Raw genomic sequence first — 27,036 nt, forward strand, 5'->3', positions numbered from 1 at the left:
GGGTTTCGCCGCTCGCGCATGCGCAGACGCTCAAAATGATGTCACGTGCGTGCACGGAAGCGGCGAATCGCGACCTGCGCATGAGCAGAAGCACAGGCGCGGGTTGCGTTCGCTTGAGGATGCGAACGGGGCTTCGGAACGGATCCCGTTCGCATCCAGAGGTACCACTGTATGGTACCAGGTGTATCTCACATTTAAACTGTATTCCTATGTACACACTCTTTCTTACCTATGTGTAAGTCCCATTGAACTTAGTGGAACATATTTCTGAGTGCATATGTGTGGAACTGTGCTGCTGGTTACTAACCATGAACAAATCAAAATCAAAATGGTGAATCAGTGGAGGGAATGATTTTTGAAGTGGTTGCTCTGCAGAAATCCGAAATGTGCACATGTAGGGGAAGTGGTTTCAGTAGAAGTGTGGGGAGGGAATTGTGGGGGAAAAGTTATACCCTTTTTAAGAATAAGGATTTTGATTATTTTTCTACTTTGCAGTAAACAGAAATGCAGGTGGTCCTGAGACGGGTTGGGTGTATGTTGCTCTCCCCAATGGTACCCCTTGTAAAAATACCTTAGTCAGCTCTTGAAAGCATATAACTGCAAAACTGGGTACTGTGTAAACTTGAAGCTTTGGCTTAATGGGATTATTGGTGGTGTGAGCCAAATGGAGCAGAGCTTGATTTCCAAGTGCAGATTCTGTTTGCTTGGTTGCTTTTTTGTGTTTTTTTATATAAGTAAAATTAATGAGAGAGTGCATTAATCAGGGAGAGAATGATAGGGTCTCTTCTGCACTCCCCATCAGAGAACTTCAATATGTACATTGAAAATGTTCCCAGTGTTAAGCTGAAATGAACAGAGACCTTAGCCCACAGATAGTCCAGATTTTAACATTACTGAAAATAGAGGGGTAATGTATTATTCCCCTTCCCATTTGGGGATGCAGAATCCTTCATGCCAGCCTTCTCCAACATGGCTCTGCTGGCTGGGACTGATGGGCGTTTTATTCCAAAACATTAGGAGGATACCAGGTTAGGGAAGGATGCTCTTGCATTCTCTATGAATATGGTCTTGGATCAAGTTTAGATGCTTCACTTGCATTCTTACCGACTAAGCATATGAAGCTAGCCTTGATGGAACAATGCTACTTTTGAAGCTTTAGGCGCTGCTTTCGTCTTGGGGGGAGATAATAGGAATAAGTGACCTGACTTTAAAAGAGACAGTGATAGTTAAAACCTACGGCACTGAACTGCATGCTGCTACAGTCAAGTTATTGCATAAGACTTCTCAAGCATAGTTCTTTTTCTGAAATGTCGCTGGGAACTTCAAAGTAATCTTACTGCTTCAAGATTTTGTGTGGAGTGCTGCAGTCACAAAGGCTGTATGGCTCAAACACTGTACAGAGTGTCATGTGTTGCCGTACTTGGAAGGCAGAGAGGGCTGCCTTTACACTGCAGGGCATTGACCCAACTCCTGTGTGGAGAACCTTAGCCACTTCTGCCATAAAGAGTTCTGCATTGTCAAATATAGCTCTGCTAACTCTGATTGCAAGAGAGGCTTTCAAGCATCCGTTTTTCTCCTTCTGGAATGCCTTGGCATCAAAGTGCTCAGGTTGGCCTTGAGTGAAAAACTATGCTCCTAGCAGGAAGGGCTGGATGCTGATTGCCTTAGAACTAGAGCTGTCAACTAATTAAATACTTTTTCATTGATTAATCGTCCAACTAAACTAGCATACTATAGAAGGATCAATATAATTGTATTTGTGCATTATTGAAGAAACTATGATAATGTACACTTTAATAAACAAAAGCTGCCAATTATCGTTCAAAGAGGCCATCTCTAATACATCATTTTTCATTCTCTGACTGTAAACAGTAACTCAACAGATCAAAAATTAACTTCCAGAAATAAAGTGTTCCCATAATTTTAGCTTCTATTGATTAAAATTTGCCCTGTATCTTAAAATGGATCTATACCAAGTAATCAACTAAAATGTCAGTTGATCTACTAAGCAAACCAATGTTAAAGCCTGGAGTCCTACTTTAAACTGATCCACACAATTGTTTGGAAGGGAGAGAGATGTATATACAGTACAGCCAGCAGAAAATATACCTGGTTTGCAAGCCATAATTTGATTTCCTGCACTTTTGGCTTAGCATCCATACATGCTATCCGCTATCCGCTTGCCTACATCTAACACAGCTATCCTGATCTTTTAGTTAGGCAGTAGAATCATGCCTACATGTACAGCAAGCAGGAGCCCATATGGCTGAGCAAGATGTTCCATTAGGCATGTGCATTCTGCAAAAGTGTACACAGTAGCACAAATCTCAATGAGTGGTATGTGCATTTGGCTGCCACCTTCCAAAATGCCAAGTCCTTGGGGCTAACTTGCTTCACTGTGTTCTTGGCCTCTTGTAGCCATGTATAGTACCTGGTTGTACTGAATCTAACAGGGCTGCTCCTGGGATCCTTGCAAGCTTAAAACATTGCACAAAGGATTGATTAAAGTCCAAATAGTCTCTGCTTCTTCAGGATCACTGTTGTTAAACCTGTTCCCTCTTTTTTTGGATTGAAGACTAAGATTTTCTAATTTATCCAGTACTCAGCAAGTGTTAATCTATATTGGAAAGTGATTGGAGTTTATAGTTCAAACCTATTACATGGTATATACGGTGATGGAAATAATTGACAAATGCATGCCATTGTAGGGCTTTAACCTTTATTCGATTTAATTGGATAGGTTAACTGATCAAACATTTTAATCAATTGGAAACATGCCTTTGGTTGATTGGGCAGCAGACTCATTTTATTTTTAAAAAATCTTTTAATGCAAGTATTTATAAAAACTGCAGGGCACAATTGCCATCTTAAAGGGTTTGTAGCCTTTTCAGGCTATCCTGTCCCCTTCATATAGAACACCTTTTCTAAGATAATGCCTGCAGCTGCAAGCAAAGAAAGTGTGCTTGTGTTGTAGACTTAATCGATTAATTAATTGCAACTAGTGCAGCTCAGTGTTTACAATTTTCTAAATTTGGTGACAGATCTACTAAATTGTATCTAAACAAGCAGGAATAAATTGTTGAGCTTTGGACAAACATAGTAATGATATTCCTGTTATGTATGAAGGCATTGTAGGCTGTATGTATGCAATGCAGGCCTAGGCCTTCAGGCCTCCTGTAGCTCAGGAGCTTCATCTGCATAACAAAAGACAGAGAAGATTTTAAAACAGTCCAATGACATTGTTTGTAGCTGGCAGGCTGTCAATCCCTGCTGAGATAGGGCCAGTGTTGTGATTTGCTAATTGCAGGATTAAAGTGACCTATCACAGGTGGTGTGTGTGTTTTGCCTGGGCTGGCTTAAGGTACATAGGTATACTGGGCCAAGTGTCCATGTTTGTCATTCTTGTTCTTCTTATTCTTGATGTTCCAATAAATCCTTTTTGAGCTGAATCTCGGTTTTGGGTCATGCCTGAACCCACCTACACTTCAATACCTATTGAACTGTGTTATATTTTTGTTTATTATTAATTACTTGCCCTTCATCCTAAAGTCCCAGGGCTGGTTACAACAATTAAAACAATATTAAAAACAGTTTTAAACAACTTAGGGAGCACCCCTAAGCTGTGAACCTGCTCCTTTCAAGGAAGTGCAACCCTGACCAGCGCAGGCCATCTTCCCACCTCCCAGATTTGGAACACACAATACCTCTATCTTTTCAGAATTACGCCTCAGTTTATTGGCCCACATCCAGCCCATCATTGCCTCCAAGCATTGATCTTAACACCTCAGCTGCCTCTCCTGATTCTGTTGGAATAGAAAAAAAGAGCTGGGTGTCATCCTTGGATGTTCACGGCACTTCACTCCAGATCTCCTGATGTCAGGAATCCGACCATCAGTCTGTTTAGCCCAGTACTGTTGACCAGATGTGGTAGCAGCTGTCCAGAGTCTCAGGTAGAGATCTTTCCCAACCACATCACCTGTGATGGTGATACTCATCTGTACAGCTTAGGTACTACTTTTTTGAACTGTGGATTCTCTCAGTAGAGAAACACCCCACCCCCATCTGCTTAGCCAAACTTTTAGAGTTACACTTTCATGGGGAATGCAGGGTCAATTCACAGTTCACCACCATCACAAGCCCACATGTTAAAAGTCGAAAGAATATTGGAGGGGTGGTGAGCTGATCTTCTAGCTTATGAGTAGGGGACCAGTGCCCCCCCCCCCCAGTCCTGACTATTGGCCATTTTGGCTGATGACAGTTGGAGTCCAAAAGCGTCTAGAGGGCCACAGATTCCTCACTGCTGCTCTAGCTGGTCAGTTGACCCCATTCAGATCCACAGTTTAGCAGCTTTCAAGCAACATTAGGTCTGTTGCAAACACACAGTCAGAAAGAGGTCTAGAGAAACTCTGCCCCAAGTATTCGTTTGTGTTTTTTATTTCGCTAGTTATATCTTTACCTAGTTGAAAGGAGGACTCTAGATAGGTGAAGTACAGTGGTATCCCAGGTTACAGACGCTTCAGGTTACAGACTCCGCTAACCCAGAAATAGTACCTGGGGTTAAGAACTTTGCTTCAGGATGAGAACAAAAATTGCGCAGTGGCAGCGCGGTAGCAGCAGCAGGAGGCCCCATTAGCTAAAGTGGAACCTCAGGTTAAGAACAGTTTCAGGTTAAGAACGGACCTCCAGAATGAATTAAGTTCTTAACCCGATGTACCACTGTAATTAATGTACAAGATGACATCTCTGTATCAAAGTGTAGCACGTTTTAAGGGGTCCACAATGTGGCTCCCTTAGGTGCCACAAGCTTCTGCTTTTCCAAACTTTTATTACTTTTTTAAATGAGGGGGTTTGGGACCTTTTTTTGTTGCTGTGAGGGAGTTGCCTGGTTTTCTAAAATTTTTGGTCTGGTTTTCATTTGTTATGGGGTAGGGTGGGGAAACGGGTTCTGAGCATTGCCCAATTTTCTTTTCTGTAATGGGTATTTCATGGTGCCCACATCAGTTCCTTAGATTTCCAAATGTGCCTGCAGGCCCAAAATTGTTGATTCCACAAAATACAAATCACTCAAGATGCAAATCACAGTATTTGTGTTCTGGAATTGCAAACAACTGATTATGAAAACTGAATATCTATTGTAATTGGGCGTGATTCCATTTGAAGTCAGACTGTAAATGAGATCCTGATTACGCTATTACACTCTCTCTTATGTTGTTTGCTCACTGTCTTTCATGCGTTTCGGTTTCTGAGACTTCAGTGCCAACAGCACTGAAGCCCTCTCTGAAAAAGAGAAGCTTTTATGTGCAAGTCTCCCCACCTCCCAGCGTCCTATCAATGTTCAATTCTCTGAGTGGTTGATCTGACAGCAGTGACTTCAGCTAGTGGTACAGATTACTGGTAGTCCTTTGAACCACAATGTTGTCTTGTTAGGGTTTCCAATGGTTAAAGGGTAACCTCTTGATAAATAGAAGAGAAAACATAATATATACATCTTTCTGGGTGAGTTTTCACAAAATGAAATAGTGTTTGATATTCTCTGAACTTTGGACCTGAATGAAGTCCACTGTCTAGCTTAAATGAAGTCCACGGTCTAGCTCTTACTGCAACTCTGTTTGTCATGTGATAACTGCAGTCATCACATGGTTATTTGCTTGCGTGTAATTGTGTATTTACCGTTTTATCACCTCTTCACCATACATAACAGTGGCTATATCCTTCTTGATCCCGTGATTAATGGATCCATTCCACTCATTCTCTCAGACTTTGGTATCTGCTGGTCCAAATTAAGCCCTGACATGCATACTAAAGCCAACCGTTTGGGGAAGGAAAAAAGATTGCCAAGGTACTTCAGGTCAGGGGAAGCTAACACGATGCCTTCCAGATGTTGTTGGATTCCCAACACCCATCAACCTCAGCCAGTATGTCCAGTGATCAGGCATTATGGAAGGTGTAGTCCAACAAGTATGTATCCAAGCATGTAGATAGGGCCAGAGCCAGTCTGAGTGTGTGGTTGCAAAGCCTTTGTGGAGGATTTGCTCAGTGACCCATCACTCTACCTGATGTTGCAAATTACAGATCAGCAAGCAGCGGTTCCATGTGGTAGCAAGCTTTTTGGTGAAGGACCTTCCCAACTGACTTAAAACACCTGTGTACCCCCCCCATTGGCTGCCCATTGGATCCTTCGGGGCAGGAAGGTGCATAAAGTGCTTCCTGTTCCCTCGGAGGCTTGCTTGGCTACAAGGTCTTCCTGTGATCTGGAGTGCTCCTTTATTCTGGCGTCTCTCCTGACCACTGACTCGTCTCATGGCCCCTGAGTCATTTCAGGGTTGGGCCGTGAACAGCAACAGGCTGGCACATGTTCATGTGCCAATGGATAGTTGGAAGGGATGAGTGACATTAGTTCTCTGCTTACAGGTGCCATGCCTTACTTGGACTAAATTGGGGGCATTAGTATGTAGCTGATCTTAAAAAGAGGAATTTCCATCCCGGAGTGTGCTGTCCTTAAACTAACTGAAGAGCATATTGTTAATCTTTTCCTCCCTCCTTGCAGGTCTGAGCTTTTAATTGTTATAAGCAGACAGAAATTCAACATGTGAAGTATTTCTCATTATGACCCTAATACACTGGGAAGAGCTTCACCTTTTAAATTTCAGTTTTGTAGGCTGCTGTTCAAAGCCTCAGTCATGGGGGAGGGGAGGTGGCAACCCTGTTTTGTACACTTCATTGTGGCAAGCCCATGTTCTTATTTAATTATGCCACAATTTCCGGTGCTTACCAACTTTCTGACAGCTTCCTGCTTGTGTGTTAGACTGAGTGGAGATACAGCATTTAGAGTTAAGGGGGGATTGGGAAAACACCCTGAATAAATGTTGAAGAAGCACCTGAGTTTCACAGGTCAGAGTTCTGCACCAGGAAGCAACAGGTCTTGGTGTTGCTGATAGGATTCCCTCTCACTCTCCTTGCCAGATTTTTTTGGTTTTTTTTTCCATATGAACCTTCACAAGTGCTGGAGGCTGCTGATTTTCTCCATGTTCAGCGTTCCTGTGAATTAAGAATTGCTGGAGGGTGGAGTGGGGCTTTTTACAGTGGAAGAAACCCAGTTGCAGAATGCTCTCCAAGAGAGGCCCATTAAACATAATGTTGTCAGGTTTTGACTTGCCTTAACATCAGTTTACACAGGCATTTCTAGGCTATTAGTGGTTGGGCCTCTTTTTGTTTTATCCTTGTTTCATATTCCTAAATGGTTTTATTTTTAAAAAAGAGAGAAATCATGTTGCCATGTAAAGTATACACAAACAGAACTCCAGAGTCGTCTCAGATCATTATTTCTTTTAATAGGAAATACATATAACAATCTGAAACACAAATTGGTAACAACAAAGAAAAGCATCAGAGCAACAAGGAGTATAATACAAGCCTGAGCCAGGACTGGAAAAAGGAGTGAAAGGTAAATATTTTCAGTACATTTTTAAAGAGATTCTCTATTTAAGACGGGGTGAGGAACTTCAGGTCTGTGGTCCAGAAGTGACTGTGACCCTCTGGCTGAAAAAGGGTTTTCATCCCTAACTTAGAGGATGTTGTCTGATGGTTATAAAAATAAGGTTCTGTGCTTTGGTTTAATAGGTCTTAAAAGAACCTCTTCTCTTTGATAGTTGCACTAATAATCTGGTTTCCTTATACAGGAACAATTTAGAAGCATTGAAAAATTAGCATCTGTTCATTGAGAAGTCTGCTCTGGTCTGTTGGTAAGTTTTAATGCCTCTACCAGAAAACAGATCTCCAAACTGTTTGTTAGTGTTTTCTTTCCAAATCTCCAATGTTCATTTAGGGTTATGTTATGAAACATTGACTTTTGCAGATAAGAAACTCCCAGATTTGTAATGTCATTTTAAAATAATATTCTCAATCCAGATCAGTGCACTTGTTTTAAATAATTTTCTGTACTTCATATTGTATCAATGAATTTGTTTATTTACTGTTTTACTAGTGGATATGATCCAGTCCAAAATAAGCATGTAATAGTTCTGCTGTTCAGAGTGCTTCAATTGAATCTGTTAGCTGCTTTGATTTCCATTTTGTTGGGAAAAGCTCTGCCTGTAATGTTAGATTCACAATTTAGGATTTTTTTTAAAGTTAGGTATGTTAAAAGGGATTGTCATTGAAATTTGGAGGTAAATGAGTCCTTGAAATGCTCAGTGGCTCAAGATAATGATGAGATCCTTTGCAGAAACAGCCTATTATCCAAAAGAGCATTAGTATGCATCTTGGTGTAAAGTATTTTATAAGTATTTGGTGTGAGAAAAAAACCTGATGGAAAAGTATCTTTATTGAGTAGGAGAACAAGTATCCTTGATGTCAACTTTATATAATTGGCTCTTGGTACCTTATATAAACATTAATTATGAATCTGAAATGAAGTAAGATTTTTTTTAAAAAAACTATTTGTTTTCAATTTTAGATGCTCTAATGACTTCTGAATGTTGCTATTATAGTCAAGCTCATGCTGAGATGTAAGACTTATTTTGCTTCACCTCACTAACGCAGTGCCAAAGGTTGACCTACTTTCTGATGACTGTGTCATTGTGCCCTTGCAGGTTCCACTTCCTAAGTCTCAATAATGTATATTATTAAACAAGCCTCTGCCTTGCTGGTATCCTTTTATCTCCCATACCTTGTCATTATGTGCTAGGCTAGAGCATACCCATCAGCTATGCCCCTGGAACTCTTGGGATTTTGTGTAGAATCTGGCACAGAACTTGGGTTTCTTGATATTGACTTTTATGTATTTTAAATAAAAATGGTTTTCTAGTTCTCATGGTTAAAAGCAACTAAGCCCCCAAAGTGTTTGGGTAGTGTCAAAAGGCAGCCTAGGAAATCGACCCGAGGACTGATTCTTCCAGGCTTGACTCTGTGACCTCTACTTCCAAGCTCCCTTACACACCTATGGATCTTAGCACCTGTACGCCATCCTTATGCTACATTATCACAGTCTCCCCTGCCTCTCTGGGGTAATGTGACAATAAATAGGATAATCCTATGTCTACTGCACTGAGCTCCTTGGAGGAAGGGAGGGATGCCTATATGATGAAAAAAATTATAACGTCCTTATGGTTAAATGAGCCTTGAAGTCTAATGCATTTCTAGCTTGATGTTTGTTAGAAGTCAAATCACTGGGGCTTCCTTCCAAGTAAATGTGTGTTTTTGATTTAGAATCACATATGTAATTCAGCAGTCAGGGCTGTCATGCCAGCTTATTTGCTGCTGGATATAAATGGTTCAGATACTGGAATACAGTATTCAGGGAAAGCTGTCTGTGGCCAAGAGACAGCAACTGCTGTTGTGCGGTCCTTTGTAAGGAGCTATGATTGCATATGTTGGATGCACAGAAGTCTGCCCAAAGAAATCTTTGGACACTTTATACTCATACTTCCACTCTGACTCAGAGATCATCGATACATGGAAATGTCAGCTATCAGACTCTGTGATACTTCATCCTGGTACAAAAGGCAGTGCTAATGGTTCCCAGTGCTACTATGCTGCCTCTTGGCAAGCATACAGATTAACCTTCCATGTGACACTATTGAGCAGGAGCAAGAGGTTATGAAAGTACAGAAATGTTAGTCTTTGGGAACCCAAAATTCTTTCAGCTAACATTAAGCAGGGTTTTAATTTTGTTGTAATTTTAAATGGGGTTTTGATTGCGATTATTGTAATTAGGGTTGTTAGCTGCTCTGGGCTCCCATGGTGGGCTATGGGGAAGAACGGGATGGAAATGTATGGGAATAAATAACTATTTTTGGGATGCTTTGAAGCAAGGCTACTGCATCATGATGTTTTTTGGGTGGGACTGAGTAAGGTCAATTATAATGGAAGTTTCCTTCCTGGGGTTAATAACACCTGGGGAAAGGGAGCATCAGGATCATGACTGGAGGGTAAAAAACTATCCTTATGCATCTGAGTCCTGATCTTGATTACCCCCATTCTCCTGCTGCAGCTTTTATTGGAATGAAAAAAACTAGTTAAAGGCAAATCATACATTTAACATTTCAGCTAGTTTCAGTCTTGTCTTCTGGCTGTCCACATTTGCAGGGTATTATGCAGTAAAAAAAGAGAGCTGAATTCATTAATCAGGATAAAATATGCAAATTAAGAAATGTGCACAAAATACAGAGTATCTGCAAGAAAGGGCAAACAAGTGAAGCAGGCCATTAATATCTTGCTGTCTGACAGCTAGAAATTCTACTGAGCCCCACTCTAGCTTTGGAAATTTCACCCCACAGCGCCTATTTACTTTAAAGCCCATATTTCAAGCCATAAGGACTAGAAACTTGTTTTGTATTTTTAAATGAAACCTGGAACTCTTTGTTGTTGGATTCTGTGCCTCCAGCTTTGTGGGTGGGTGTGCATCAGTGATCTCCCAAGGCGGATTTTGCGTTGACTTTATTTGATTCCAGTTTCCTTAATATTTCTGTTGTTTCTGCTTTCCTTATGAGCTTTTTCTCATTCTGTATATTTCATGGTTAAACTTTCCCTCTGGCAACATTTGATAGAGAATTGTCCTTTTTTTGCCATGGTTGGCAGTTCTTCCCTCTAAAATAAATATCTAACCTAGATGTCCTTCCACTTTTGCATACTGGGGTTGGTATGCAAAATCACTTTTGGTCTTGTTTCAATAGGAGTTTTGTATAGCAATCCCAGTTTAACAACAGCATCATCTGGAAACCTGGACTTGGCATGGTGCAAATCAGGACCTGCTATCCTGCTCCAGTGCTTGGACTTTTCAGTGTGCATATGCTTAATCCAAGCTATCCATAAGAGGGGGGAAACTGTTGCAGATTAAATTTCTGTCTAAAACACAGCTGTGTGAGGCTGGCCTCAATTTATTCTAGCATACTCCTGTTGCTTACACTATTTGAGAATGGAAAATTGGTTAAAGGGTAATCAAGCCCCCCAAACCTTATCATGTCAATAGTTAATACTGGTGTTGGTATGCTCCTTGGTCATGGCAAGCGTCTTTCCCCCCACCCCATTTCTGACTTGGAATTGCTTGATTTGCCTAATGGTCTTTGCCTGACAACTGCTCCCAGCTACTGAAATTTGTGTTGCATCCCACTTGTCTTGGTGGAGCTAAAGGAAACCATTCTGTTTCCCGCGAATGGCCAGAGAAAGTTATAGTAGCCTGAAGGGTTGTAGCTGGTAGACATTAAGCAGCCCCCAGAACTGCTGTTGTTTTGGGGCACTGGTACTGCTTTGCTTTGCTTGTTACTGTGTTTTTCTCCCTCTGCTCAACTGGTACGCTCTGCAATAAAGCCTTGTCTCAGTACTCACAAGAGATCTGACAGTGTAAAAGCAAATCCCGTCAGATACTTGAAACAGTAAAAGCATTTGGCATTGCTTTGTCTCTAGCCTGCACTGCATTATTTGGTTTGTTTTTGAGCATTGATACTCTGCTTTTCCAACAAGTGTTTAAAGTAGCTTAAAGAAAGGAGGATAAAACATGAATAGTATAAAATGATACAACTGAGTAAGAACATTGAGAGTTTAATTAGCAAATAGCCTCTACCAGGAAAACATGGTCTCTTGATACAGCAGTTGACAGCATCCAAACTCTGCTTGTCTTGGAAGAGCTGGATGTCCCTGCTTCCCTTGAAGAGCTGAAAAACTCCATCAACTCTCAAACGTGTGGTAAAGACTCAGGGCAGAATCCCAACAGAAGTGCTGAAAGCCGGCTTTACTTCCTCCCCCATGATGCACCTCCATGGTATTTACCTGCAGTGTTGGGAAGAAGGATCTGTGCCACAAGACATGCATCTCTCTGCTGAGTACTGTGGGGAAAACCTTTGCCCAAGTAGTTCTCAACAGATTTATGCTCACTTGCTGACAGGGTCTATCCCAAGTCACAATTTGGCTTTAGAGCTTGGAGGTCAGTCAACAGGATTTTCTCATTGAGCCAGCTGCAGGAGAAATGCTGAGAGCAAAGACACCCATTGCACATCCTTTTCATTGACCTTGTTCAACAAAAAATGACTCTTCACACAGCTCAACAAGATGATCAGGTCTTTACAGAAGAACATGCATGTCACTGTCCAGTATGATGGTTCATCCTTGGACACCTTCCCTATAAAGAGTGGAATGAAACAGGACTGTGTTCTCACCCCAACTCTCTTTGGCATATTCTTCCTGTTGCTCTCCTATGCCATCAGCTTCCATTGAAGGAGCTATGGTGTCTGTTCAGCCTGGCACATCTCTGTGCCAAGACAAAAGTGTGGCGTGTTCTTATCTGAGAGATGTTGATTGCACTTGGTGCAGCCTTGACAGCGCACTCTGTGGGAGCTCTACAGAGACACATCAACCATTTTGCCCAAGCCTCCATGGAGTTCGGCCTCACCATCAGCCTGACAAAGACCAGCAACCTGAATCAGGATGTCACTAGCACTCCACGCATCAGCCTTGGTGACCACACATGACATGAAGGCTGGCAACATTATGCCTGCCGTATGGGAATCCCTTGTGGACGATTGCAGGGCCTGGAGACAGACAGTCAGGTTGTGCATCCACAGCAGTGATCAGAGGAGGAATGACTGTCGGGAGCAGTGTAGAGAGAAGTTTGACTTCATTCCCAAAGATGTACTCTTCCATTGTCTCCTGAGACAGATGGATGCTTACAATTCATGGTTTACAGCTTGAGGTGGGATATCTGGAGTGAAGTTCTACACTATGACTATAATACCAAGCCTTTGGGATATGAGCTGGGATAGCTCAGTTGGCAGAGCATGAGACTATTAATCTTCAGGTTGTGGGTTTGAGCCCCACATTGGGTGAAATATTCCTACATTGCAGGGGGTTGGACTAGATGATCCTTGTGGTCCCTTGCGACTCTGCAATTATATGATTCTGCTTTGGGTCTTGACTGACCTAGATTTTGCTTATGTGCCTGTTGGTTGTTGAATTCCAGAAGTCAGGCAGGTGTTTTGTGCAGGTCAGATTAGTTGGTGGCTGCTGCTTTTGGGCTAGAATATGTTGGCCATTGAGATTATTTTTATCCATCTTCTTCCACCAATATCTTCTTCCACCAATATCCACCACCAGTATAATAAATATAGTTGGCCAGCATAGATCTTGATTTTCTGCTTTTCATGGATTCCCAAAGATGAGGCAGGATAGTAGGTGAGGAAAATAAATTTGGAGCAGTTTTGGAAGATCTCAGAAATATAATTTTGTGCATATGTGTGTTTGCAGATTTGCATGTGTAATAAAACTGGAGTATGAAAAGACTAAAGTTGGCTAAATTGGTATGTGAACCTTATCCTTTTTCCTGCCCCTTAAATCTTACCAGGGAGCAACCCATATGTAACCTGCAGAGCAAATCCAATTTCCTGTGACTCTGATACTATTGGGGGATGGGGTGGACAGTGGCTGTAAACGTCACTGCACCCTGGGCGATATTTTATAATCATAAGCTGAGCTTTTCCCTTGACTGAACTTTGATGGATGACTTATTCTAATCTTTTACGTAGTCAGATAATCTCCCCTCCACTCCTCTCTGCTGGCATTAAAATGAAAGATTTCTAAGGAGTAAGGACTGGTCTGCCAATCCAATCCAATCCTAGGATGAGTTAACTTCCCAAGATTGCAACAGTTCTGGGTAAAAATTTAACCAGACCTTTATAGCCAATTGCTTGATTGTCCAGACCAAAAGCTACGCACTGATCCCAAACAAATGAGAACCTTGGAAACTGCTGTAATTACAGCTTTACAAAAACACAGATTCCACCATCTGTCTTCTCGTAGACCCTAGATGAGGAAAAGGTAAGCACAAGGGCTAGGGTGTCCACTGCTGATCTTGCCTGTGTTTCTCTTGGATACCTCTCACAGAAAAGGAGGTTGTTGACTCTGCCCTGCTGCGATGGTTAAATTTTAGTCAACGTTTGTGTTTGCTTTGCGATAAGGGAGGGCCTGCTCTGAGGTTTTTTCTCTACAGGCAAGAGCAGGCTGGGTGTTCTGTCTACAGCCAATCACTTTCTAGAGGAGTAAACAGGAAAGGTAACAGAGTTCACTGCTTATTTGCTTTTTAGAAACCCAATGCTGCTTTTGCTTCATTTGTAACCAATAAGGTGGCATGATTTCCAACTATAGAATGTCTGGGTTGAAGTGCATTCTTTCATCATCCTAGTTTCTTTTTCATGTATGAAGCTAAGTTTTGCCCAACCTGTCTCAAGGCTCTTTAACGTGAACATTAGGAACCTGTTTGTTATCAGATTTCTTCTTACTTCAGGTTATATGCACAGTTTGGAGTATAAATGCGGACAAATGAAGGAAAGGCATAATAGCAGCAGATTATGCTTTCTTAACATGGAAGAGAAAATGGGTTAGTTTGTGAGTTTTGAGGAAAACAAATGGGAGTCACCCTAGAGTTCTTAAATTATTGGTATAGGAACTCAATAGAAGCTTGTTACAGCCATGCGGTCTGAGCTGCGGCAACCAGCTCAAACCTCCTGACATGGGAGCTGCTCCGTGGCTAACCCTGGCAGGACAGCTTACTCTAGCATTAACCCCTTCGTGCATGCTGGTTATATGATGTTGGTTATCCCATATGTATATTTGTGTATCAATTAAAAAAACAAATGAAACACAAATATTTATTTGCCAGAGGGGTATAACAGAACAGAACATTTAAGCACACAGATAGGTGCAGACTGCTACTTGTCTCTGTTGACAGTACTGAGCTAGATGGGTCCAGTGATCTGATTCGGTATAAGGCAGCTTCACATGTTCAGCCTCGTGGCAGTGAATGCCATAGTTTGTAAATACCTGTTCTTTAATTGGTTAAACTATGCATGTAGTTAAAGAATGGGTATTTACAAATGAGACCAGATTTAAGGCGTATTTCCCCCTCTTCACAGATGCATTTTATAATTAACTCCTGCCTCCCAAGTTATACAGGGCACATTCTGACTGATAAGACTTTGTGTGATCATAATAGAAAATAGCACAAGGAGGTGAGGTGATGGTGCACTTTATAGCTTATGATCTGTCAGTCTTTGTATCTCAGTTCCTGGTGCGTTCACACAAATCCTTGCACCTTGTTAAAGAGATACACAACTTGCGCAAATGGTTTTACATTGTCTTTGCTGGGAATCGTCTCTTTCCACTTTCTTATCTGAGTGAAAAGCTCTATGCACCAAATTAGTACCATATGCAGCTAGCTGTTTTGCTGTTATTTAACAGAACCTTCACCCTCACTACTCCACTATCCTGTTATTTCACTGTCTCACCTCTGGTTTTGGTTGAAATTGCTGTTGATCAGTAGATTGCCACAAGTCCAAATTTTGGAAGCAGAAAGCAAGGCCATATTCAGGAGTATTTTAAACACTGTGGGATTAAACTGACACGAAATGCAGCAAGTGATGGTGTGAACACAGCCTTAATTTTTGGATGTTCTGTTCCTTTATATCTTTTATCACCATGAAACTTTCATGCTGAACCTGACTGCTCTCTCTTGTTCTGGGCAAGGTATGAGACAATGGAATCATGTGAGCAGCACATATGGATGCCAGATGCTTGCAGCTTTTCTAATAACTGGATTTCACAGTGTCAGATGATGAATGAGATAGATGTGTAGAGTAGGAATGGGGAACCTGTGGCCCTCCAGATGTTGCTAGACTACAGCTCACATCATCCCTCTCATATTGGCTATGCTGGCTGGGGCCGATGGGGTTTTTAGTCCAACAGTACAGTGGTACGTCAGATTATGGACCGTCCTACTTATGAATGCTTCGGGTTATGAACTCTGCAAACACAGAAGTAGGTGCCATGGGTTGCGAACTTTGCCCCCGGATATGAACATAATCCACTTCCAGGGCCGCGGGAGGCCTATGTAGGGAATGTGTGCTTTGGGTTAAGAGCGGACTTCTGGAACGAATTAAGTTCGTAACCCGAGGTACCACTGTATATTGGAGGGTCACAAGGGAAGGGCGGTAGTTCAGTGGTAGATTATCTGCTTTGCATTTAAAGGGTCCCACATTCAATCCTTGGCATCTGTAGGTAGGGCTGAAACTCTACGAAGCTGCTGCCAGCCATTGGTCTTCAAGTGGTGGGTTGGGTCCCTTAGTGGGCTACAGTTTGACCTATGGAGAGTTGTGGTAGCAACATTAATATATGAAGCAAAATTCACTTGTGGGGCCCCAAATGCAGGTTTGAGTTAAAGGGGGTGTCCCCAGTCCGATAAGCTGAAGGAGTATTGATGTGGAAAAATACTGAGCTAGATGGAGCAATGGCCTGACTGAATAACAGTGATGTTTTCCACCTCTGGCAGAGACTTTTTGGTTAAGTGCTCTGCAGAATCACAGTTCTGGCAAATAGCAACCTAGGTAACATTTGAATTTGGAATCCCTGTTCCATGAGAGCAGGTGGGTTCATACAATACCTATATCAAGTACAAAAAGCTAGCTTGACTGTTCCAAAATGGAGTTTGGGAACTTTTAATACGGATGTGACATCCCTATTTTAGAAATCATGGTGTTGACAGGTCAGGATCCTCACATGTCACATCAAGTCAGAGAGAATAATTACATAGTTTTTCAGGTTCTCTCTGCTCTTTCATGACATTTGCACTAAAAATGATGAGCCCAGGAGGAAGCTTCAGGTGACGCTGTTGGATCTGCTTAATGTGCCGTTGGCTCAGAAATGCAAAGAGGATTTCTTGCTAAAACAAGTGCTTGGCTGACTCATCCAGGTGATCATCTCTATATGAAATATTTAAATTGCAGGCAGGAGCCATGTGGGTTATGAGTTCACTTTTGTTGCCTTTTTTGCAGTTGTGTGCTTGAGAAGGGACTGTTATTGTCTCTTGTAGGAGATTGTTCTGCCAATAAACATGTTAATCTTGTTTCTTGCATCGTAAATGGTTGAACAAAGGCTGGTTCATGTTGAGCTGTCCATGTAAGAACTCAGAAGGTGGTTGCTGTCTTGCTTTAAGAATTGCCTTTTGTTTCCTCACAAAAGTCTTTCATTTTTCACTCTGCACACATTGGCATGATTTGCAGAAACCAGACAAAATTTGTGTTAGTGAGGCTGTGTGGGCTCCCAGAGAGGAACTCATAGCAACTTTGCTTCATCCTGGTCTACATTGGGCCTAAGCCCAATGAAGCTGTGATTCCTAGAAATGACAGCGGCCACACCATCTAAGAGAAGGAAAACTCTGATCCTAAACCTTCGCTACCTTTGAATAAATAAAAGGCCAAGGGGTAAATCAGAGTGGAGTACCTAAGACGGTTGGATGGCGTCTTATATGCCTCCTTCTGGCAACTCCTGCAGCCAAGCTGGTGCCAAACTTATTGCTCTGCTTATCTTTGGACCACATCAGTGAGGCCAGGAGGTGGGTCTTATTGTCTGGGCAGCCCAGGACATCCATACACACTACCCAAGCTTATGTCTCGGGGAGGTCACTGCTAACATAGTGGTTTGACTTCACCCTCAGAGGTGCACCTCTCGAGACAAACAGATGCCAACAATATAGTACATTCTAAGCACTGAAAGCACTTCAAGTATCTCAGCAATGTGGGAAAGTATTATTTCTGCAGTGTAGAGCAGCCTTTGCCAACTTGGTGTCCTCCACTGGACTGCCATTCCCTTGGGAAGCTGTAATCCAAAACACCTGGAGGGGACACCAGGTTGGTGAAGACTGGTGTGGGCCGACGCTGGCACCAAGTGTACACCTGAGACACCGAGTACATGCCAAGAGGAGATTTGGCCTGTGGACTTTTCAGCTGGCATTTTTAGCCACCATAGCACACATCCAAAATGTTGTGTATCAGATGATTTTTACCGAGTTGGATCTGCTGCACAGTTACTTGTTTGCCCTTAGACTACAGAGGAGTACTTTGGGATAGTCTGACGAAACATACATGAATATGATGGACACCTGTAGCGCACTCTTGCCCATAGAGTGAGTGACCACCAGTACAAAACTAAATTGTGAGACAAAGCATCTGACCATTATGAAAGGCATGACATCTTTAGCAATATAGTAATGCCTGACTAAAATCCAGTGGAAAGGACGTTCATTACGGGACATTTCATTATTTCAGAACTCCCCCACCCTCCACCCTCCTAGGTTCCTTTTCTAAAACCTTTCAGCATCTTGTTTCCGTGTTCCTTTTCATAGTAGAAGAAATATTTGCCACTGGGTAGGCTGTTTGCAGCAAGCCTGTCTGAACAAGGCGTAGGTGTTTGATTTACACATTGTTGTTTTTGTTTGTTGAAGGTAGCAACCCCCCAGAGTAAGCAAGAACCACGTTTAGTTTGCTAAATCGTGATCTCTTGTTCAGAATCTCTTTTCTCATTAGTTGCATGAAATTAACCAACAGTTCTTCTGATGGCAATGGAGTTAAGCAACGTGGAGGAGATAATATTTTTTGGGATCAAAGCCAAACCAAGCACATGGAAATGAGGCAACAGCATTATGTTCCAGTAAATGGCATTTAATACCTGCTATACCAGCATAAGGGCTGTTCTGTTTAAAATCGGATGCTGGTGAGTGTGGTTGGATCTGCCTTGAATCAATATTTTCCTGTTTTGATCCATGCTAAAGGTTCTGGGTTTCAGTGAGCCTGCAACTGGGAATGGTTGACTAATGACATATTAGCCATTTGAGCCCTGAAAAGTGGTCTTGGATGGCAACCCTGCTCAAAGGCCCTGTTGGACAAGATCATATTGCTTCATCTTCAGTCCAGGGACCTTTAAAATTCTCAGTATCAATATGTTCAGGCTGATTTATCTGCTGTATGTAACCCACTAGGCTTGCTGCTTCATGGTTCCAGCCTTCTGTTCCTAGTTATAGTTTGTGTGCTGGATATCACTTCCTCTCTGGTCTTGAGCCAAATCTCACCACAGCATCCACATTTACATTTGACTTTCACCTTGCTCCCTGTTGCCTGATCATCTGATCCAGACGCCCTATGTGCTTCACACACGATGCACCATTAACTTGTTGATGCTTCAGTTACAGATGACGAATACACTCTGCTTGCGTATAATGGCTTCTCCCGTGTGGGAACAAGACTTGATATTCCAAGAAGCTGGTTAAAATGTAACCTCAGAACTTTCAGTTGCAGGAGAATGAGGGGTGTGGCAGACCATGCCTAAGGGAGTGCTTTAAATATGCTTTCGTTTTTTATTTGATATTTGATAATTGAAATGAATACAGGAAGAAATAATTGGCAGTTTTGTGAAACGTTGTATATGCCATAGAGTTTTGGTAGCAGTGAAAGGACTTTTGGGTTAACGTTTCCGGAAATGCTGTTACTCAAGCATAGCCTTATTGCACTGCTTCCTTATCCATTGTTTTCACCAGTGTCAAACTTTTTATATACAAGGAAGTTGGGTGATTATCCATTACAGCCTGCTTTAGTTACAAAGGTGTGTCGTTGTGGACAGGTTAAAGTGCAGCCACTAGCAAGCCCTATGTATAAGGGACAATCCCAATTTCATGACAATTGTGCCCAGGGGGTTGCTTTAATTTTTTTGCTAGAGTGAATTGATAAAATAACCATTCTGTAGATTTTGATGTTAAATCTCAGTATAGGGCAGCTGCAGTCTGATACTACTGACACATGCATACATGCCAACACTTAGGAGAAGTGTTAAACTCCATTTTACATGCTGCAGCTGTTAAGATGTGAAATGCTGATTATAGGGCAATTGTGGTATTACTGGAATAGCTTTTTAGCCAATGGAGAAACAGTCTCTCCCCCCCCCCCACTTTTAAATTAGTTTGGGACAGGCTATTGCAGAATAAATAGGTACAGCAGGCAGGGAAGACCTTTCTGAAACATAAAATAGTGGAGGAGTTTTGGAAATTAGCTCCACTGAGATCTTTAGGGCCATTGTTGTATACTTGCAACACTCTTTTGTTCATCTGCAAAATGTTGGAAGACATGATTTTAAGCTGCTGAAAGACAGGATGTTGGATCCAGTAACTTACAATTCCTCTTGAGAACCTTATAATGTTTGTTGTTTTGAAGTCTGGCAAAGTAGTAATACTGTGTGCTAGGGCTGATACATAGCTTCTGTTTTCTGGATGGGTGTTTGGTGGTGGGGAGAGGGATGGGAAAGAAGGAAGAGAGAGATTGAGATCAAGCGGCGTGCCTGAGGGCACCCAGTGTATTCACAGGTGAGCCAGCCTTTTCTTCAGCTTGTTTTCACAATTGCTTACTCAAGTTGAGTTATAAGCAGTAACATGATACTGCTGCAAACAAGGCAAAAGGGTCCTTTGTACTGTACTGCATTGTATGTAATATTGGGGGTGGGGTGGGTGCACAGTCATCTACATAAAATTGCCTGTTGTGATGACTCATTCCATGCTGTGTCCTGTGATCAGTTGCTAATCTGCACTCTTCTTCCTGGATGCTGTTTTTTAGTTTCTTGCTTGCACCTTATTAACAAGGTAGAATTTTTTGAGCAATTTGTCTAGACAGAAGCGTCCCTCTTCCTGCCTATTGGTTTCCAGAGCTCCTGTGTTCCTGCTGCTTTCAAGTTTCTAGTTCTGATGACCAGGCTCATTTCAAAACCAGATGGCAGCAGTATTAAGGAAGGTGATTCTCCATCACTCCCAACTTCTGCTTTTGCTTCCCAAGAAGGGCATAGAAGCCTCCAGCCTGCTCTTCTCATATTTAGACCCTTCTTAGCATGCTGTCCCTGTAATGTGGTTGCTGACAGGCATGTGGCTTTCTGTGCTGCCATATGATAAGCCAGGATGACTTGGAGAGCTGATAGATGGAGCCAGCTGGTAACCATGTTGTGAACCACATCCCCAAATGCTTGCTTCATTAAACGCTAGCTAGTAGAATAAACCTCGTAGATGTCCTTGGTCCTCAAACCAGCAAACTAGAGCAAGCAGAATTCCCATGAGAGCATTCTCTCTAGCACACACCACACACAATACGCAAAGCAGCATTTATATTTGATAGCTCTTTTCCTCTTCCTGCAAACCATGTGGGTGTAGCTTTGTTTCTGTGCAAAGACGGTCATTCATTTGCATGCTTCCTTCACACTTAAAAAAAATATTGGCTGTCCGTCCTCTTTTTAAGACCTTAGGAACCACTGGGACTTGGCTGCTGACAGAACAGAATGGAAAAGCAGGCAGCTGCTTTCAAAATCCAGTACATGGCATAGATGCTGTTATGCATTAACATCCTGTTCTACTTGTGGTGGTCCTATGCAGTATTTAGGTAGATTAAGCCCATGGTCAAATGCAAATCATCCTTCTTAATACTAGCTGGCCACGTGGGAAGTTCACATGTCTAAAGATGGGAAGGCAGACTGGAGGAGACTTAGAGCCCTTGCACCAAAGGGAACCTGTAGCTCTGCAGGTGATGTTGGACTACAACTCCCATCAGCCCCAGCTAGTGTGGCCAGTGATCAGGGACAATAGAAGTTGTTGTCCCCGCAACATATGGAGGGCCACAGGTTACTTAGCTGTGTCTTTCCAGGAAGCAAAAATAGAGGTGGAGTCCCCAGCCACTGGGGAAAGAGGAAGGAGGAAGAATATACTTTTTTAAAAAAGTCAAAAGAAAGCAGACAAACAAAGAAGTCCACCTAAAGCTTTATGTTACAGAGCAGTTGATTTCAATATCGTGGCCTTGATGCCCCAAAGATGAGCTTTTCAGCTTAGGGGCTTAGCATGTCTCTTGAACATTCCTTCTGTTTAATTTGATGTTTCTCCACATTTTCATGGTCAGTGTCTGGAAGGTCTAAATGACAGAAAAATCCTGGGCAAAGGTTGGGCTATATATAGAGGTAGCCATTGGACATCATGTGGGATTAAGGTAATGGGAATAATGTTTTAAAAACCACTTACAAACCTGCTCCAAGCGTAAGGAGGGAGGGTAAGGTGATGACAGGCAGTAATAGGTGCCTTCTACAGCCATCTGACCATCTTGGAAGCTTGCAGAACCAATTTTCTTCCAGAGCTTGCACAGGGAGAGAAAAAGGTGCGTAACAGGTGCCATGTTTGCTTTCAAACTGTTGCCACTGCTCAGAAAATGTTATACAGCCTTAAACTGATTGGGATCAAGGAGGTTTGAAGATGGCCATGATCTCATATGATCCTGTCTACTTGTTAAGATCTTCAGAGGAGGTTCTGCTCGTCATCCCACTTCTATTTGGTGTTAGGTTGAGAGCTGACCCTGTTGGGCAACAGAATGAAGCAACCTGCTAAATGTAGCAGTGGAGATGAAGGCAGGGATTGGTGTCTGGTGCAACAAGTTAAAGGGTTGGCCTTGGGTTTGGAGGGGGGGATTTGAGCACTGCTTCAGGCAGCAAAATGTCTTGAACCAGCAGTAGCTAAGTTGATGGTTGGTACAAGATGAGAGCTTTCAGGCTTGGCTGAACAGGTTTTTTTGGTGGTGACTAGGCTGTAATACTTCCTTGGGATGCCTGCATGTACGGTATGTTTGTTTTTCTGGCATTTTATAAACCATTGCCTTTTGGCAGGCTTTTCATGACCCCCCCCCCCAATTTTTGATTGTTGTACGTTAGTTCTTGGTGTTTGTGAGTTTTATCGTTTGTTGCTTTTTCATTATTTTGTCATTTAAAATCTTCCTGTGAGCCACTTCAGGGGCCTTTAGACAACAAAGTGGCATAGAAATGCTATGATAAATAAAATTAATACTTGTCAACACCATGAGAGGGAGAGAGGAGATAATGGGGAAGCTTGCTGAAGGGAAGGCTTCGACTTAACTGCTTTAGGCAGGAATCACTTTGTACTGTTTATTGCTCACTGAACTGCAATGGAAAGGCATAGGTTATGATCCAGCTAAAGTGAAGCCCTTTTTCTGCCCCATTGATTCTAACCAGAGTGATTTCAGCATGTGTTTAACTCTTCCTGTTGAAGACAATGGGACAAACTTTGGCTGGATGATAACCATGGTGTTTACCCTTGGTTTTCAGTTTGGCTATTGATAAATCTCTGCTACCAGGCAAGTAGAGGGTCAAAAACAAAAGCTTCACTTTCCAATCTGTGGCTTGTTAAACACTTTTAAGATAAGGATAATTGGCCTTTTGCTGTAGAAGGTCATAAAATGTACCTTACCCTAGTGTCTGTCTGTGGAGAGCATTGGTTGACTGGTGTTGTGGGTTTACACCCTTCTTTCAGAGCTTAGGCACTGCTAGATTCGATAAGATTTGGTTAGGCTTGGGCCTTACCATTTTCAGGATAGATCTGAAAACGCCTGTTCTATTGCCCTTGAGTAATGTTTAGTCCACCCATAATATAGGTGAGAGACCATAACTCAGTGATAGAGCATACACTGTGCATCTCAAAGGTCCTAGGTTCAATCCATGGCATCTCCAGTTAAAAGGTTCAGGTAGGAAATAATGGGGAAAGGGCTATGCATCAGAACACAGAAAGCCACTGCTAGTCAGAGTACTGTTCCAGATGGAAAAATAAGCAAAGAACATAGGAAGAGCCTACTGGATCAAGCCAGAGGCCCATTTAGTCCAGCATCTTGTTCTCAAAGTGGTGAACCAGATACTTATGAGAAATTTGAAAGCAAGATCTGAGCACAACAGCACTCTCCCCTTCTGCAGTTTCTTGCAACTGGTATTCAGAAGCACCCCCCCAACAGTGAAGGGAGAACATCAGGGTTAGTTGTCATGAGGCATATTGTGACTTAAGAAGGTGGGGCGGTCCTGGCAGGATCTGTCAGAAGGGGAGGAGGAATGGGTAGAGTCTGTTGGTGGAAAGGGGTCTGGAGAGTCTGCGGTGAGACTCCTCTGTCCAGCTACTGCTGAACATCCCCACCCAGCTGCTGCTGAATATCCCAATGGAGGAGGGAGAGTAGCAAGCCAGCCATCACCCCACCTCCAGAGTTCAAGATTGCCCGGTTGAATGCATTGAAGTGAGAGACCCAGCCTTTATTTTGTCTGTCCTGAAATTTACAAAGACCTGCTTAATTGAATGTCCACTGGATTCTAGTGTTAAGAAATAGGGAAAAGACCTTTGCTCTGTTCACGTTATCCATGCCATTAATAAATTTATACACTTCTGTCACTTCACCTCTCACTCACCTTTTCTTTAAACTAAAAAGCCTCAGATGCTGACTTCCTATGTTCCCTGATAGAGGTGGCCTTGGAGGGGTATAGCAGGGGGTCCTCATGTCCTTCAGACCCATAAGTCTGGATAAGGTGTGTTCCAGTATACAAGGGACTGGGGGATGGGAGAGAGCATCTCTCAGGATCTGAAAATTGCCTGTCCTCAAGGCAAAGTGTAGCTAGTTCAGGCATCCAGTAAAGTCTCTTGCCTTGATAGGTGAAAATGATGGAGCTTCTCCACTGGCTACCTTGACATACTTAGTTTTGACTCTCCTGCAAATGCCATCTTTGCTGACTGGGTGCTGGTGTTAAGGTCCATAATGAGAATAATTGCAATGTTTGTCATTGGTAATGCCATGGGCGTTCTTCATTTCAGTAGATGCTCATGATGCTTCTGCAACCTCATTCCAGATGGCCCACTGAAATTTATAGCACCAAGTAGCTGGGGAAAGAATAACACTTCCTCAGCAATAATACATTGTGTGTTGAATGTGAGGAAAAGGCAGTATCCTAAATGGAAGCGTTTCTTTGAATGATGTTATTTGGACGCCATCATCTGGGTAGGTTAGTCTTGAACATTCATTTGTGGTTTTAGGCTGAACGTTCTTCTTTAGCCCTAGCTCGAGTTGGGGTCATGGTGGTACATGAGCTCTGAGGTATCTTTTCTGCAGCTACTTTTAGAAGTCAGCTAACTTAAACCAGTACATGACTTGTTTGAAACAGGTGTCTGACTGTGGTGGAAAGAGAAGGTTGGGTAATAGATTTGGGAGATAGATGAATGGAGTACTGAGCATCCGACACACAATTGTGCTTGTCAGTATTCTAGTGCTAGTCTTGCTGCTTTGCAGAATTTGAGTGGATGAAAGGGAACGCCAGGAGAGGGATCTGTGAGGGCAGCGCCAACAATTGCTCTTGAGCATCATCCTATGTTCAAAGGCTTCAAATGGAAATGTAGCACTACATTGAATTCTCCCTTCTGAAGCTTATGGAGAACACACAGTCTGCCCTTTTACATGAATCCTGTTCTTAGACGTATGGATCAGCGGCAGCCTAGAGGGACTAGAAGAATCCACACGGATGAAAAACAGATCCTGTGAGAGGAAACCAGGTTTTGTTGATATTTCCTGCTGCTCCTCTTTCTCTTTTTGGGTTTAGAGCAGGGATGGGGAACATCAGAACTAGAGTCTGAATTATGGCCTGAATTACAGGTATATCTGTCTGTCCCCCAGCCTCTTCTTGGTCCACGTCGCCTATCCCTAGGCTACAGCACTCTGGCTCTGCTTTGTGCCCCCCATGAGTGCTTTTGCCTGGCTGGAATGTAACATGGAACTATGATAATGTCTCTTGTTTGTGTGGGTGGTAGTTAGAGAGATGTGTGTAGGGTATTGGTGTATGGAGAAACTTCTGGTTTTTACTGTACAAAGATAAGTTTTGTTGCTCTACTCTCTTTTGCTTCTGGTCCTGCCCAACAGGTGGGATGTGGAAGGTTGTCCCCAGAAGGTTGCCCAGGTGGGAATGAGGCCCTGGGACTGAAAAGGTTCTCTCACCTCTGGTTAGAGAGTATAAGAGCCCTTTGCAGAAAGGATCCCAGCAACAGTCTTGGAATACCATTTTTGGACCTTGGTCTATATTTCCTCCTCCTCTTCCTAAAATGCACCCAACTAGAACATTTTAAGGAGTTCAGAGGTCTTTTTGATGGACTTTTGAATCCTGCACTGCACTGCCTTTCTGTTCACTTTGGAGTGGGCTTTTTTACATCACAGAGGCATTTATTTATTTTTGGCAGAGATTGAAATCCCGCCCCCCCCCCCGCATAGTGTCAGGGTTCAGGCTGGGCTGTGCTCAACCATCCTGCTTGTTCCCTCCTACTGCTGTGCTGCTCTCCAAGCTGCCAGTCTCACCCCTTGTAGAAGGAAGCATTGGATGGTTGGGTGACCCTGACTGCACTAAGAGGATAAAGCTATGGTGGTTACACTCACTTTCTCTTTTCTAGCTGAGGACCTGTAAAGAACAGAAGAGACCCCAAATCCAGTAGTTCAGAGAGCTGTTGTACAGAGGTTTCAGGTGTTTCCTCCCTAAGCGATACAATGTTGGCCATTTCTCCATCTCCCATCTCTCTCTCTCTCTCTCTCTCTCTCTCTCTCTCTCTCTCTCTCTCTCTCTCTCCCCTGCACCTCCACACATTTCCTAACAAACACACAGGGAAATCTAGTGTCTGCATTGGCAACAACTGAAACACATGTTCAGATGTTCTCTTGAGTCTGTTATTTATATTAGCCATATAAGCATTAGCATACGTTGCTTTCACCTTTGTACATAGGAATGGAGTGCTTTATGATTTCTTAACATATTTGTAGAGGTCGTTTTTCTTGCAGGAGTGTTTGGGTTTGTTTGGTTTGTTTGTCTTTAATTGTAACGTTTTAACTTGTAATAAAGCAGAATGAAAAGGTGCATGAGAGTAATCCATATATTCAATAATATTCATAATTACTGCTAACCTAATTGAAGTCTGCATGTCAACAAATTTTCAACGCCTTCTGTGTTGCTTGCATTATAATAATGAACTGGCTAATTTGAGTCTCTGCTTTCTCTGGCTTCCTGAATCCTCCACTTCTAAAATGCAGGCTGGATGATGGCAGAAGCTCTGTGTAGAGTTTGTCATAATATAATTAAGAGGGCACAAGTAGTTGTTTTCAGTGTAGTGATGGATATTGTATATTTCCCTTCTTCCTTGCTCTGTGGTTTTCTGCACCTCTCTTGAAGACCCCCATAGCTACAAATGCACAGCTTCCTGGTTTGTGATCATATGAACATGATCTTATGTGATCATAAGAACATAGCAAGAACCTGCTGGATCAGACCAGTGACCCATCCAGTACATCATCGTGTTCTCATAGTGTCCAACCAGCTGCCTATGGGATACTTGCAAGCAGGACATGAGCGCAA

General features: G+C 42.6%; 1 protein-coding gene across 5 annotated transcripts in view; it reads left to right on the forward strand.

Annotated features, from left to right (window-relative positions):
* The window catches only part of SEMA4G (semaphorin 4G), a 97,889-nt gene that overhangs the window by 6,249 nt on the left and 64,604 nt on the right, over positions 1-27,036 (forward strand). For 3 of the 5 annotated variants that reach the window (XM_083505138.1, XM_083505136.1, XM_083505139.1), the window contains exons 2-3: positions 7,336-7,444; positions 7,680-7,742. The exons of 1 other annotated variant lie outside the window; for it this stretch is intronic. The gene's annotated coding sequence lies outside the window, so the exon portion shown is untranslated. Of the gene's footprint in view, positions 1-3,845; positions 3,951-7,335; positions 7,445-7,679; positions 7,743-27,036 lie in introns of those variants that run through there. One more of the 5 variants, XM_083505137.1, reaches the window with a different exon arrangement.

Source organism: Podarcis liolepis (genome assembly GCF_965112155.1).
Source record: "Podarcis liolepis genome assembly, chromosome: 5".
Classification (NCBI taxonomy): domain Eukaryota; kingdom Metazoa; phylum Chordata; class Lepidosauria; order Squamata; family Lacertidae; genus Podarcis; species Podarcis liolepis.